At 39.7% G+C, this 14,473-nt stretch overlaps 1 non-coding gene across 1 annotated transcript; it reads right to left on the reverse strand.

The window, feature by feature from the left end:
- Positions 1 to 5,988: 5,988 nt before the first annotated feature.
- On the reverse strand, positions 5,989 to 6,094 carry LOC122793824. Its single transcript, XR_006363552.1, has one exon. It is a non-coding gene; the product is annotated as a U6 spliceosomal RNA (small nuclear RNA).
- Positions 6,095 to 14,473: the final 8,379 nt, after the last annotated feature.

Genomic DNA, 14,473 nt, shown 5'->3' on the forward strand with positions numbered 1-14,473 from the left:
GCAGGCACCTGTAGATATTGCATTAGCAGGCATAGCTTATATGAAGGAAAAATGGATCATTAAAAAATTGTTCCAGAATCTAGTGCCTACATCTGACTCCTTAGTGGCAATGAATGTGCAATATGCGCAATGTGTGACTCCTGGAAACCCCAAGTTAGCACAGGGGGTGCAATGGATTTGAAAATTTCATTAAGAAAACTTTAAAATAGATTTACACTTGTGAAAAAAAGAATATTTTATGAAGCATATGGTACGTGGTGGGATAAGTGAGTGGTAAACTAGTTAAACCAACCTTTATATCTTCACTAAAATGACATGCATCAAACAAAAATGCACTGGGGACACACATGCGCACGTGTGTGTGTGTGTGTGTGTGTGTGTGTGTGTGTGTGTGTGTGTGTGTGTGTGTGTGTGTGTGCATGTGTGCATACCCGTAGTTATGAACATGTTCATTTCAGATAGTGAGATCTGATGTCATAATTTTCCCATGTGTGAGTCATAATAGGTTAAAAGTATATCCCAGTTTTTCCACAGAAGTTAAATACAAACCATATTTTTGTATCCCTACTCCTTGCTCTCTGTTTATTCCATGGATGAATAATACATTTTCCTTTTTGGTGCATGTGGGGGGGGGGGCTCTCTCTTCCAATGATCGTAAGTATTCTTATTCCTGAATGGCATTATTGGAACTGCAAGATATTGGCATATGGGCTATCCTCCTCCGAAGGGAATAAGTGCCTTTCAGCATCTCCTAGTGATGCTGCTGTCTAATTGAAGAACAACAGAAGATTGATATGATGTCTATCTGTCTATGTATCTATATATCTATCCTACCTACCTATCTATATATCCTAAGGTGGGTAGTTCATTTCCAGCTCAAAGGATTTTGACTATTGTAGTTGGTACAAAGGTTTAAGGCTGTGAGCTATAGTTTCTATGATCATCATTCTCTTTCGGCTTTTCCCGTTAGGGGTCGCCACAGCGGATCATCTCTTTCCATTTCTTCCTATCCTCTGCATCTTGCTCTGTCACACCAACCGCCTGCATGTCCTCTCTCACCACGTCCATAAACCTTATCTTAGGCCTTCCTCTATTCCTCTTACCTGGCAGCTCCATCCTTAGCATCTTTTTCCCAATATACCCATCATCCCTCCTCAGCACATGTCCAAACCAACGCAATCTCGTCTCTCTTGCTTTGTCTCCAAACTGTCCAACATGAGCTGACCCTCTAATATACCGATTCCTAATCCTATCCATCCTAGTCACACCGATTGCAAATCTTAACATCTTTAACTCTGCCACATCCAGCTCTGACTCCTGCCTTTTTGTCAATGCCACTGTCTCCAACCCATATAACATAGCTGGTCTCACTACACTCTTGTAGACCTTCCTTTCACTCTTACGGATACCCGTCTGTCACAAATCACTCCTGACACTCTTCTCCACCCATTCCACCCTGCCTGTACTCTCTTCTTCACCTCTCTTCCACATTCACCATTACTCTGAACTGTTGATCCCAAGTACTTAAACTCGTCCACCTTTACCAACTCTACTCCCTGCATCCTCACCATTCCTCTACCCTCCCTCTCATTTACACACATATATTCTGTCTTAGCCCTGCTGACCCTCATTCCTCTGCTCTCTAGAGCATATCTCCACCTCTCCAGAGTCTCCTCAACCTGATTCCTACTCTCACTACAGATCACAATGTCATCTGCAAACATCATAGTCCACGGGCCTCCTGTCTGATCTCATCTGTCAACCTGTCCATCACCACTGCAAATAAGAAAGGACTCAGAGCTGATCCTTGATGTAATCCCACCTCCACCTTAAACGGATCTGTCACTCCCACTGCAGTCCTCACCACTGTCACACTACCCTCGTACATATCCTGTACCACTCTTACGCACTTCTCTGCCACTCCCGACTTCCTCATACAATACCACAACTCTTCTCTAGGCACCCTGTCATATGCTTTCTCCAAGTCTACAAAGACGCAATGCAACTCCTTCTGACCTTCTCTGTATTTCTCCATCAACACTCTCAGAGCAAACATTGCATCTGTAGTGCTCTTTCCTGGCATGAAACCATACTGCTGATCACTAATCATCACCTCCCTTCTTAACCTTGCTTCCACTACTCTTTCCCATAACTTCAAGCTGTGACTAATCAGTTTTATCCCTCTGTAGTTACTGCAGCTCTGCACATCACCCTTATTCTTAAAGATAGGTACCAAAACACTTTTTCTCCACTCCTCAGGCATCCTCTGACTTTCCAAAATTTCATTAAACAATCTAGTTAGAAATTCCACTGCCATTTCTCCTAAGCACCTCCATGCTTCCATTGGTATGTCATCTGGGCCAACAGCCTTTCCATTCTTCATCCTCTTCATAGCTGCCCTTACTTCCTCCTTGCTAATCTGTTTCACTTCCTGATTCACTATCCCCACATCATCCAACCTTCTCTCTCTCTCATTCTCTTCATTCATCAGCCTCTCAAAATACTCTTTCCATCTACTCAACACACTCTCCTCTCTTGTGAGTACCTTTCCCTCACTATCCTTTATCACCCTTACATGCTGCACATCTTTCCCAGCTCTGTCCCTCTGTCTAGCTAATCGGTACAGGTCCTTTTCTCCCTCTTTAGTGTCCAATCTCTCGTACAACTCTCCATATGCCCTATCCTTAGCTTTTGCCACCTCTCTCTTTGCCATGCGCCTCATCTCCTTATACTCATGTCTACTTTCTTCATCTCTTTGACAATCCCACTTCTTCTTCGCCAGCCTCTTCCTCTGTATACTCTCCTGTACTTCCTCTATAGCTATAGTTTCTATGATACAGGGTTTGAATTCATGCTGTGTGAGCTTGAGCAAGTCACCTAAATAGATAGTACTTGGAATTAACAAGGAATTTGGGCTAGGTTCTTCAAATGACCCCCTAAACTGCAAGCCCAGTACCTAAATATATATCTGTCCACAGAGAGATTTTTCTTCTTTTCTAGTAATGCTAGGGGAGTCACAGAAGCAACCATCAGTCTCGGCTGAACAATACCATAACTACAAGCAAAAAAACCTTTCCTCAGGGCAGGAGAGCTGGTACTGGTCCCTCAAGCCTCCTTTCCACAACCAGCTTCTCTGTTATCTGAGCTGCTGATAAAATTGGAGACACCGGGGTTACAGTCAAGGCTACATTCTTCTATACAACAGAACCAGGCCAAAAAAAATCCATTACGTCTGGGAAATGATCACTGTGGAAATTTTACAGCATTTCACATCTTCAGTCTGTCAGTTTATTTTACTGAGCTACATTCTCCTAGAGTTTGTTCTCAGCACATGCGGGTTTGCTCTGCTCATAAGTGTCAACATGGTTGAATAACTTTCAGGGAAATCTAAGTAACCGATATCTGGACAGCTTGGCATTCTAATGAGCATATGCTGCCTTTACCTATTATAGGACTACCTTGTTCAACTGGGTAAATACATATTCCATGTATACTGAATCCAGAGTGATTTCAGGAGAAAATATAGGCATCCTGAAAGGGATGGCTTTACATCAAAAAGTGTAGTGTTCCAAACAAGCTGCCTTTGCAGATAAAATCCTGGAGTATTTTTCCACATTGCTAAGGAAATTCTGGCGTAGTGAGACACACTGTAAAGTTTAATGATAAATGTTTGCTTCCACTCACCATTTCATATCCCTGGCTGTGTATGCACATGCTCTTTTTCTTTCATGTATTTTTGTAATTGCTTGTCCTGGCAAAGGTAATAAGGTTAGCAGGCTTAAGAGAAAAGAACAGCTTCTCCGATTTCTTGAAAATTTTGCAGTTCATCTTCTAGGTCCCCATATGTACCCATGAAACCTGAGCTACACAACCTGCCCAGAATATCCCTGTTATGTTACAGTCTCCTTTCATTGGGTCATGCTTTGGATATCTTCTGCAGAAAACAACCAGGGGTATCTAGGTACACAAATCACCTCAATTCACACCTTTCAAACTGGGCAAGCAACAAATCTGCTCCAAGATCCAGGCTTCCCAGATTGATGAACTCCTCACTGTAGCACAGAAACTGAGACCATCACATCTGTGAAGGAAGCATACTTTTACTAGATGTTTTTGCTATCTCACCTTTTTAGTCACTACCAAACGTTCTTGGGCATAGGTGAATCAGAACTTCATGTTATAACCTCAGCTTCATATCACTGTCCAGTACAATAGCTGCAGCTCTGCTGACAATAGACCTTAAGTTGTCAAACCTCAGTTGTATATAAGACTCTAAGATACATGAACTCATCCAACTGTGACACCTGCTACCCCTGACTTGCAGACAGTTATAAGGAGCAAACCATGATTATTGGTTTGGAGGTGCTGATTTTCGCTCCTGTCATTTCATATACAAAAGCAAGCCAAGAGTATAAATATGTCAGCAACTTACAAAGAAACAAACCACACCATGTACATATTAGACATTCAATGTATTTCAGCTGCACTTTGATGTCCTGTCCATGAAAATCACAAACTGAAAGGAAGACATGTCACATACCTACCTTGAACATATCTGATTTAATGCAGAGAATGCAGACAGAATTGCCACTCTGTAAAGATCATAACTAAATGGGACCCAGTAGTGGCCTGGTACTCTGTGCTGTTGTAGAACCTCACTCAAGACATTCCAGAGTACATTGCTATAAGCCTTTTCAAGGTGTACAAAGCAGACACTGACAATAATCGCAAACACACTTGGCTGTTTCAACAGTTGTACAATGAAAAAGACAATCAAATGTTCTACAGATATGAGAAATCTGCATTGCTCATCATACAGCAGAAGGTCATCACCTGATACATTCTCCTTTCTTTCACAGGTAAGCAGAGGGGCACAACCCCTATAGATATCTAGTATACTACTTCTTGTTTCTCTTGTTAAAAACTGAGGCCAGCACGCAAGTGATCAAATACAGAAGAAGTTGTCTTCCATTTCAAATCACAAAAGGAATATTAACCACAGTAATTCAACAATATCTGTTGATCTCATCATTTTAGTTGGATAGTATCTAATCAAGCAACCTTGCATCCATGGTTCTGTTTCATTGCCATAGTAACCTTATCCACAGAAAATATATTTTTCAAGTAGCTTGTAGCATTGCCTCCTTAAAAGTAGGGCATACCCACTAGTCTCAAAAGTTCATCAGTGTTCAGTCTACCTTCCAAAAAAAGTCACCACTCATAATTAGGGCCTCTTCACAAAGAGAACAGCCTGAGCAGTATCTCACACCAGCATACTAGAATGTCTTCGGTGGTATTAAAACTCACTAAACATGGCCTTTTTAAATTCCTCCCAGGTCTTTGCTTTGATGGCTCTACAGATGCTTCCTTCCTGCCTGTCAGGATTTGTTGGTCAAACCTAAAGACCTGTTCCTTCCTACTGACATTGCATGGAAGGCCTTTCTCATCACTGGTGCCCAGAAGCAGATGCTAGAGTAGGAGCTAAACCCATCTTGCAAAGAAGCAAAGGTTAGTCATTCTCAGGGCACCCGAAGCTCATGTCTAGTGTTGTGAGGTCTAGCCAGCCTTCATCCTAGCCATCTAATCTCTTTAACTCATTCATGCTTAACCCAAATGTCTGGAGAACACTACCTCACATATGAAGTCAGTGCTGATGAGTGCTCTTCCCTGGTTAACAAAAACACTCAATCATTATCCTTTGGTCCAATGTGTTGCTGTACCAAGCACAGAATATGAATAAGCAAACAAGTCTCACACCAAATACATACACAGAAAAATAAGAGAGAACCAGGCAGAACATAATTTACAAACATCCCTTGGTGAGGGAATCATGGGAGATATGCAAGTCACCCCTTCAGGGCATAAGAGAATTCCAGTTAAATCGATTTTGAAAGTGCTGCAACCCTTTATTTACTTTTACATGTCTTTATTTCTTTTACTTTTCTGAAAAAATATTTTATTCAATACAGAAAACAAACTATTTACAATAAAAATACAGAATCATTCATGAATTTGGGTGTCATCCTTGCTCAGGACTGTGCTAATCTTCTCTGTAATGTTCCAGTTTTAGTATATGTGCTGCCGAAGCAAGCACTTCACGTGCCTTTATTAATATATTTAGGCCAGTAAATCCAGAATCCCAAATAATGTTCTAAAATTCAGACTATAAATAGCTTTTTTTTTCGTTTTCTTTTTTTTTTTAATATGGTGCCTGGAATTACTGTTGCAGAAGTTCAGAATAAGTTCTCAAATTGGGTTTATATAAGCAGAGTGATACCACCCATTTATTTCCAAACAGGCAACTCCAAAACTCCACTTCCTGTATCACTATTGAAAGCCCACTTTAGAACTGCAAAGTCAGTAAGAAGTACTGCATTTATCATCTCCCTATTGAAATAAATGTCTGCACCTGAAATGCCAAGTGTCAGAAATCCAAAAAAAAAAAAGACCAAAAACCCAGAGAAGAACAAATTTCAAAATCACTCTTCTCCTTAAAACTTCTTTTTTTAGGGGAACAAGCCCCCACCTGCACCGCAATACTCTCCTGACTTATATATACCAACTCCAAGATTGCCATACCGCAGAGAAAAGGGAATATTCTGAGAAACTACATCTCGGACTTGGTATATTAAAGTCCAGTGTTTCAGTCATTCAGTCTCTGCATTTCAGGACTCACTCTTGCAGGTTCTAACATTTCAAATTGTTACCATATTTATTATTTAACCCATGTTGCCGAAGAACTGTGAATACTCTGAATAGCTATTAGGTACATATGCACCAGCAACACACAGTATTTTTCTTTTTGCAATTTTCAAGGATACCGAGGAGGCTGATCTATCTACAGGCCCAAACTTGAAATGAATGGCACATAACTACTGAATTATGAGTATTTCTATATGCAAAGATCTTTACTGGAATGGCAATTTCTGAGGAGGGAAGGAGGCAACCATTGCCAATGTTATTTTTGTGGCACCTGTGCAACTTCACAATCTGGTACTCAGCTTATCTCTAAGTTGAGGATTGTATGGCCCAAAGGAAAAAAAAAAAGAAAGTATAAGTGACTTGCTGCAGACTAATGACACACAGAGCATTGAAGTGTTTCTGCCCTGACCCCAAATGCAGGATTGGCAATCATTTCTGAATGCCAGTAATGCACTGCCACCTGATTGTCATCTGAAGATCATGCCCCATGCCACCTTTTTCATGGAGCAGCTACATGCTTTGCCCCACTATAGCTATACCTCTTGGAAACTATCTGTAATGAAGAAATCTGTTTTCACACCCAATGTTATCCATAAATAAAAGGACAACTACATCTAGTTGGCAGTGCCAACCTCCTATACTAGCACTGTCTCCATCTACTGCAGTGAGATGACACTCTGCACCCCAGCAGTTATTAGAAAATTAATTTCAGGGTCTAGTCTGTCTTACCTTGTTGCAGTTCTACCAGCCTTACAGCTGGTATTGAACTGACTCTCTCCTTTTATAATACAACTGGTGAGCCCACAATGTAACTCTTTTGGCTGAGTCTCTATGAGCTATTTTGATCACACAGACATCAAACACCAAGCATTTGGAGATCAACACCACCCCTGGATGCAGGTCCACAGTTTAGTCCCAGTAGCTCCATAACAGGTGAGATCTTCTTACTCTTCAAATGAGCATCAATGGGGATGGATGACTTTTGAATTGCTCTTTGTCTGGCCTATTGTCTTATACCATCTTGGCATGGATGACTCTACTACTAGAAAAAAAGTTCCAGGTAACAGAAGTGAAAGGTTAATGGTAGCTTGTGAGCCTCTTCAACATGATGTGGTCATTATCCTAAGAGAAGTGCAATCTAGATATAGTTGGTCTTACCTCTTCACATTGCACTGGTTCTGGAAACATATTTCTTGTTTAAGAGTGGTCTGTCTTATTTGGATGTAGAACTGTCCTCCTCAACTAGTCATGGTGGAGCAGTCTGTATGTCCATGTCACCCTTAAAATATGTTAGTTTAAGCTTTGTAGTGCTGACGAGGTGACCATTGGCACCTATATTCATAACATTTATACAAAAATGTGACATCCTCCCCTTGATGGTTCATTCAAAAGATCAGTGAACCTCACCTATAACAGAGATACTTGGACCTCTGCCTTGAAATGAGGTTGCATTTGTTTTTACTGGTGAGTGCTTAGTGGTCCTTAAACTCACATAGCCTTGTCAGGCTTATCATAAAAAAGCTGAATAGAGCCGCCATAGGGATTGACTACCAGCAAGGTGAAAGGTACAGGTTAGGTGCAACCATGAGACTGATTAGGGTGGTCTAGGCTCTGTCAACAGAAACTTACATGGAAGGTTAACAAGTACCAGTGAGATACAAATGAAGAGGATACCTTTTGAAATTCCATGGAAATGTAACTGCGCTCTTCAGAATAGCAGAAATGACAGTGTGACTCCAAGAGAATATGTCTATTAAATCAGGTCTATATTATATAGACGAAATTTCAAAATCCCGAATGCTCACATGAGCGGAAATGCAGGTAATCAAAATCGCTATTGTGGGGGACTGTCCTCCCCCACTAAATATATATTCCAACTCCGAGATAGCACTACAGTGTGGAAAGGGCAAATGTTCTGATCTTCACTGTACCACAATCTTACAATAGTGATTACGAAGAATGGCATTTTCGACATCTAAGGTGTTCAAGATTTTGATTTTTCGTCGATCTAATAGGGACCCTATTAAATCTACTGGTGTGGTATCTTACCATATTCTCCTTGCTATGACATAGAACAATCTTAGCTTTAGTATACAGAAACAGGAGTGGTGTAGTCCTGATGCAGCACTGTAGTAGTAATACTAAATATGGCACTATAGAATATAGCTAAAAATCAGACCTGGTCTTATACAGATAAGTGATTAAACACGGACTTTGCCAGTTTCTACATGTAGCTCAGACAGGGCTATAGTACATTGAGCAGAAGTTCATTTGGACTATGCTTTCATGCTGTGTTATGTGGATTGTTCATTGATGGCTGCAGTCCATATAGCTGAGCTGTACTCTACCCTTGTATTTCCACAATATAAAACTATACACACATGATATTATAACACTAATATTCCATTATAAAGAATGGATGCAACAGTACTGTGACTGTAAACTGACTGAAAATAGCTAAACTAAGCTCTTTTTTGTATTTTGCAACTAATCTACTTATATTATGTATTATGGCATAGGTCAACATGCATATAAATGTTCAGGAATACTATATGTGTTAATCAGATTTCCTCAGCATAAAGTATGTTTAAGTATCTTAGCTATTGAAGCTGGTATGACTTGAATGAAATAATAGGCAGTCAATTCTGCCATCTAATTATACCCCATTTTTGGTATTGTCCACATGATTTGCACAGTGGCTCCCCTACCTGCAGTCAATGAACCCATCTGTTTCTACTTTAGGATGATGATCAAGCCCATTCCTTCCTTTGTCTGGATGACAACATTGCAGCGTATTTCTTCCCTGGTCTGGATAACAACACCATAATAGCCCATTGCTTTCCTTGCTCTGGGTGACAGCACCACAGCACATTCCCTCACTGGTCTAGGTGGCAAGAACACAGATCATTAATTCTCTGATCTGTGTGACAATGCCACTGCCCTTTCCTGCCCTGGTATGGGTGACAACACCACAGCACCTTCATTCCCTGACCAGGTCAGAAGCTTATTCAGCTGATTCATCACTTCAAATGCAAGAATTGTGGATTAGGAAGTGGATTAGTCTGCTGATCCTACAACCAACTACTCAACTACAACCATCTCTGTAAGTGGCAGTGAGTTCTGTGATTGCTGCTCTCAAGGGGCACATGCAGGCAGCCACACTTGTCATTCCACTACCAATACAGAGTACCTCTGCTTAGCATCAAACACGTACAATTCATAGAGAAGTGACCATACACCTCCACTCCTGCAGATGTCAACCAAGCAGCAGTCTAGATCACTTCCTTTCTCCTAGCATAGGCAGGCTGGTAGCAACTTCTCATTCCTATCCTCACCTGTATGGCACCTCCTAAACCTATGTCTCTCACTGAACATGAGGCATCTATGTCATAATCAGTGTTTTATATGTCTTTTATTTCCTGTTCTCTTATGCTCGTTAATTTTACTATTCCTGAAAATAATAACACTGCTTTAGAAGTTCCTACCTGTTCTTTGTTCCCTATTCTTACAGTTTAGTGAATTAATACTTAATGGCACATGCAATTGGACATGTATACTGAGATACATAATCTAAAAAGAGAACTGGGCAATGGAACAAAATATAAAAGAATGGATTTATCACTAACCAAAACAAGAAGAGTTAGAGAACAATCATGCCCAAATTATGAAAATAATAGTAATGTCTTTCGGCTTTTAGGGGTCGCCACAGCCAAACTCTGGTCCGCTAATGATTGGCAGTGGATTTTTATGGTGCCAAGTTGCCAGCTCAATGCCCAACCTCCAAGGAAGGCACACCCATTCACGCTCGCACCTACCTGCATATCTTTAATGTCACTCGATTGTGGGGAGGACATGCAGACTCCACACAAAAGGTGCTCCAGCTGAGAATCGAATGGGAGAACCTCTTGCTGTGAGGTGACAATGCTAACCGCTGCACCACCGTGGCCCTACAAATTATGAAGATAATAAGAGCTCTAAATTGCAAAAGTAATGCCAGCATCACTTTCAGGTCTTTTTTACTGGTTTAAAATGTGTCTTTTCCTTTGTACTGTGTGTCATCATCACCAAAACCAAAAACTTTCACTCTCCAGTTATTAGATATGCAGATTTTACATAACCATGACTTTACTGCTCATGTCTTCCTTCTCCATTGACACTATACCATTTTCTGCCACGCTATGTTGTAATATAGCCTCATTTATTAGAGGCTGTGGGAAACATACCTGTGCATAGGTATTCAGGACATTATCCTTCCCATAAACCTCATCTGCTATTTCTCTTCCAGTATTTACTTATCTTTGTACATTTCTGTTAAGAGCACCATGAGTCAGGTTAAATATTTTCAAGCCAGTTGCAACTACCTTGGGACAGAAATTAATATCAGGAAGTTGAAAGAATACATATTTGTATAAACACTATTCCCTTCAGCTCTAGTCTTGTATTACACAATGAATGTTTTACACCTGTCGTGACACACAATGAATGTTTCACACCTGTTGTGACACACAATGAATGTTTCACACCTGTCATGACACACAATGAATGTTTCACACCTGTCGTGACACACAATGAATGTTTCACAACTGCCGTGACACACAATTAATGTTTCGCACCTGTTGTGACACACAATGAATGTTTCACACCTGTCGTGACACACAATGAATGTTTCACACCTGTCATGACACAGAGTGAATTTTTCACAGTTGTCGTGACACACAATGAATGTTTCACAGCTGTCGTGACACACAATGAATGTTTCACACCTGTTGTGACACACAATAAATGTTTTACACCTGTTGTGACACACAATGAATGTTTTACACCTGTTGTGACACAAAATGAATGTTTCACACCTGCTGTGCCACACAATTAATGTTTTACACCTGTCATGACACACAATGAATGTTTTACACCTGTTGTTGCACAAAATGAATGTTTCACACCTGTTTTGACACACAATGAATGTTTTACACCTATTGTGACACACAATGAATGTTTCACACCTGTCATGACACAGAGTGAATTTTTCACAGTTGTCGTGACACACAATGAATGTTTCACAGCTGTCGTGACACACAATTAATGTTTCGCACCTGTTGTGACACACAATGAATGTTTCACACCTGTTGTGACACACAATAAATGTTTTACACCTGTTGTGACACACAATGAATGTTTTACACCTGTCGTGACACACAATGAATGTTTCACACCTGTTGTGACGCACAATAAATGTTTTACACCTGTTGTGACACACAATGAATGTTTTACACCTGTTGTGACACAAAATGAATGTTTCACACCTGCTGTGCCACACAATGAATGTTTTACACCTGTCATGACACACAATGAATGTTTTACACCTGTTGTTGCACAAAATGAATGTTTCACACCTGTTTTGACACACAATGAATGTTTTACACCTATTGTGACACACAATGAATGTTTCACACCTGTCATTATGCTTCTACTACTTATTTTCTTTTAATCTTCCTTTGAGCCTGGTATTTTGATGCATCTTTGTACTTCCATTTTTAAAATAACTTTAACTCTGAAATACAAATAAGCATAACTCAGCATTACTAATGATTTTTTTTATAGTAACATGTTATACCAGGGTGCCATAAAAGTACTTCCACTAACAGTAACTCCTCATACTAGTTGGTGTATCTTCTCTGGTAGTTTGCATGTGCCACCATCCACCATTGTCTCCAGTTTCTTCCTGTGCATGAGATGCATGCTAGAAGGTTAATTGGTGATGCTAAATTGTCCCAGGGGCTGAGTATGTGGGTACACAACTGGCAAATTGCCAAAAAACATTCAAGTTACCCAGCACCATTTCTAGTGCAAATTATACCTTCACTTTTATTAATGGTTCATGGAGCAAACATATGAATGAATGAAGAGGATTTATAACTGGAATTTAAGAGCATTGCTGGAAAATTGGAGTGCTGTCTCTCTCTCTCTATATATATATATATATATATATATATATATATATATATATATATATATATATATATATATATATATATATATATATATATATATATACACAGATAGATGGATAAATACACAAGGTAACTCCCCAAGGATAAAGGCTACTCAAGGTTTGCAAGACTGCCCCTTTCACACAGTGATGAAAGTTATTGGTATACTTCTCATTCTAGACAAATGTAGCATTGTTCTGTGAAGGTTTGTTTTCAGGCTGCAAAAGTTGTTGCCTTCTGTAGGCAACAAATAGGCAGAGATTTTTGGGTGCCACTTATCTTGCAAGATTGCCCCCTTCACACAATGTTGAAAGTCAGCAGTTTGCCTCTCATTCTGCACAGAATTAGTGTACTGCTAAGAAGAGTTTGCAGCTTGTAAAAGTTGTTGTTCTATACAGGCAGTAAATAGACAGACATCTATGGATACCACTAGTTAAGTTGCTAAAAACCATCTGTACCACTGATCTTGCAGCCAATGCTGCTACTAAAGGAAAAGAACACTTCATCTGTTAAAGCCATTATATCTGGAGAGTTAATCACTTTCTTACCTGTGAGCAGGATTTCTTCCTTAGATAAATAAGCATTTAAATTTTCTGCTTCTTTTTTCAGTGAAGGCTGACCTATTCTAGCAACTATATAATTTAGTTTTAGAACTAACTGGAACCACAGTCAACATTATTGAGGGTTTATTACCCACAGAGTACAGGAAAGGCAAAGATTGTTTGTTTATTTATTTATTTTTTTCTGTAAATCTTAGTGTGGTATGAATTTCCATGGGGGGTGGATAGTTCTGCTCCATTTTGCCGCACTACATGTGGCTTCACTTCTTTATCCACTATACTCCCATTCCCACTCACCCCATATCATTAAATCTATTTGTGAATTCAATTCCCCAGTAAACCACATCTGCTTGGCACACCCTCATCTCCCCTGACAGCAACATGCTTCTCAACCTCTTAGAGCAGAAAATCTGGAAAAAGCCTAAAATGATGGGGGGACATATAGGGACAGATTTTAAATATTGCTCTTACAAACTTGGAAAGTTAATAGGATGTGGAGTCTTAAACTCAAATGTTTGTCATTATTTCATGACTCCATTCCTCGGCTATTTGCCAGACAGGGACAGATATTAGGGGGAACACACCGAAAATATGAGGCAGAAATCTGGACATTCTGCAAAACCTGTACAGTTGAGAGGTATGAGCACCAACCGCAACCCACATCAATTTACTTTCCACTACTCAGCTCAACCCACAAATATTAAACTTACCACTGTGGAATGATCATACAGCCATAGTCATAATAACTGAAACCAAATTCTACTTATCAACCATCCATCCTCTAAATTAGGTTTTACTGTCTTTTAAGCTATTACATCTGTATATTACTACATACAACTGCATTATTCATAATCTATTGACTATTGCATTACAAATTACAATCCACATCCCCATTACAAATCTCAACAACTACACAACTAAAACCCCACTAAATGAAAACATATAGAATAATCTCTAACACCAACACGTTCCTTATCCTACTTCTCTTCCAAATTCTCATGACACTATACCACTGCAAAACACTGATGCAATGCAATGCAAGTCTCACTACAACTTAATCAGTCCTACACCTCATCTTACTCCAAATTTCTAACAAATGTAAAAAGCAGAGTACTATGCATATGTATCTTCTGCAAAATTACTTCAAACCCCATGCTATTCTTTGAGAAAAGTGTATCATACATTTCCTTCTTATAACAACATTAATGCTAAATGGTGTCA

Source organism: Protopterus annectens, chromosome 2.part0 (assembly GCF_019279795.1).
Source record: "Protopterus annectens isolate FY-2018-M chromosome 2.part0, PAN1.0, whole genome shotgun sequence".
Lineage (NCBI taxonomy): Eukaryota > Metazoa > Chordata > Ceratodontiformes > Protopteridae > Protopterus > Protopterus annectens.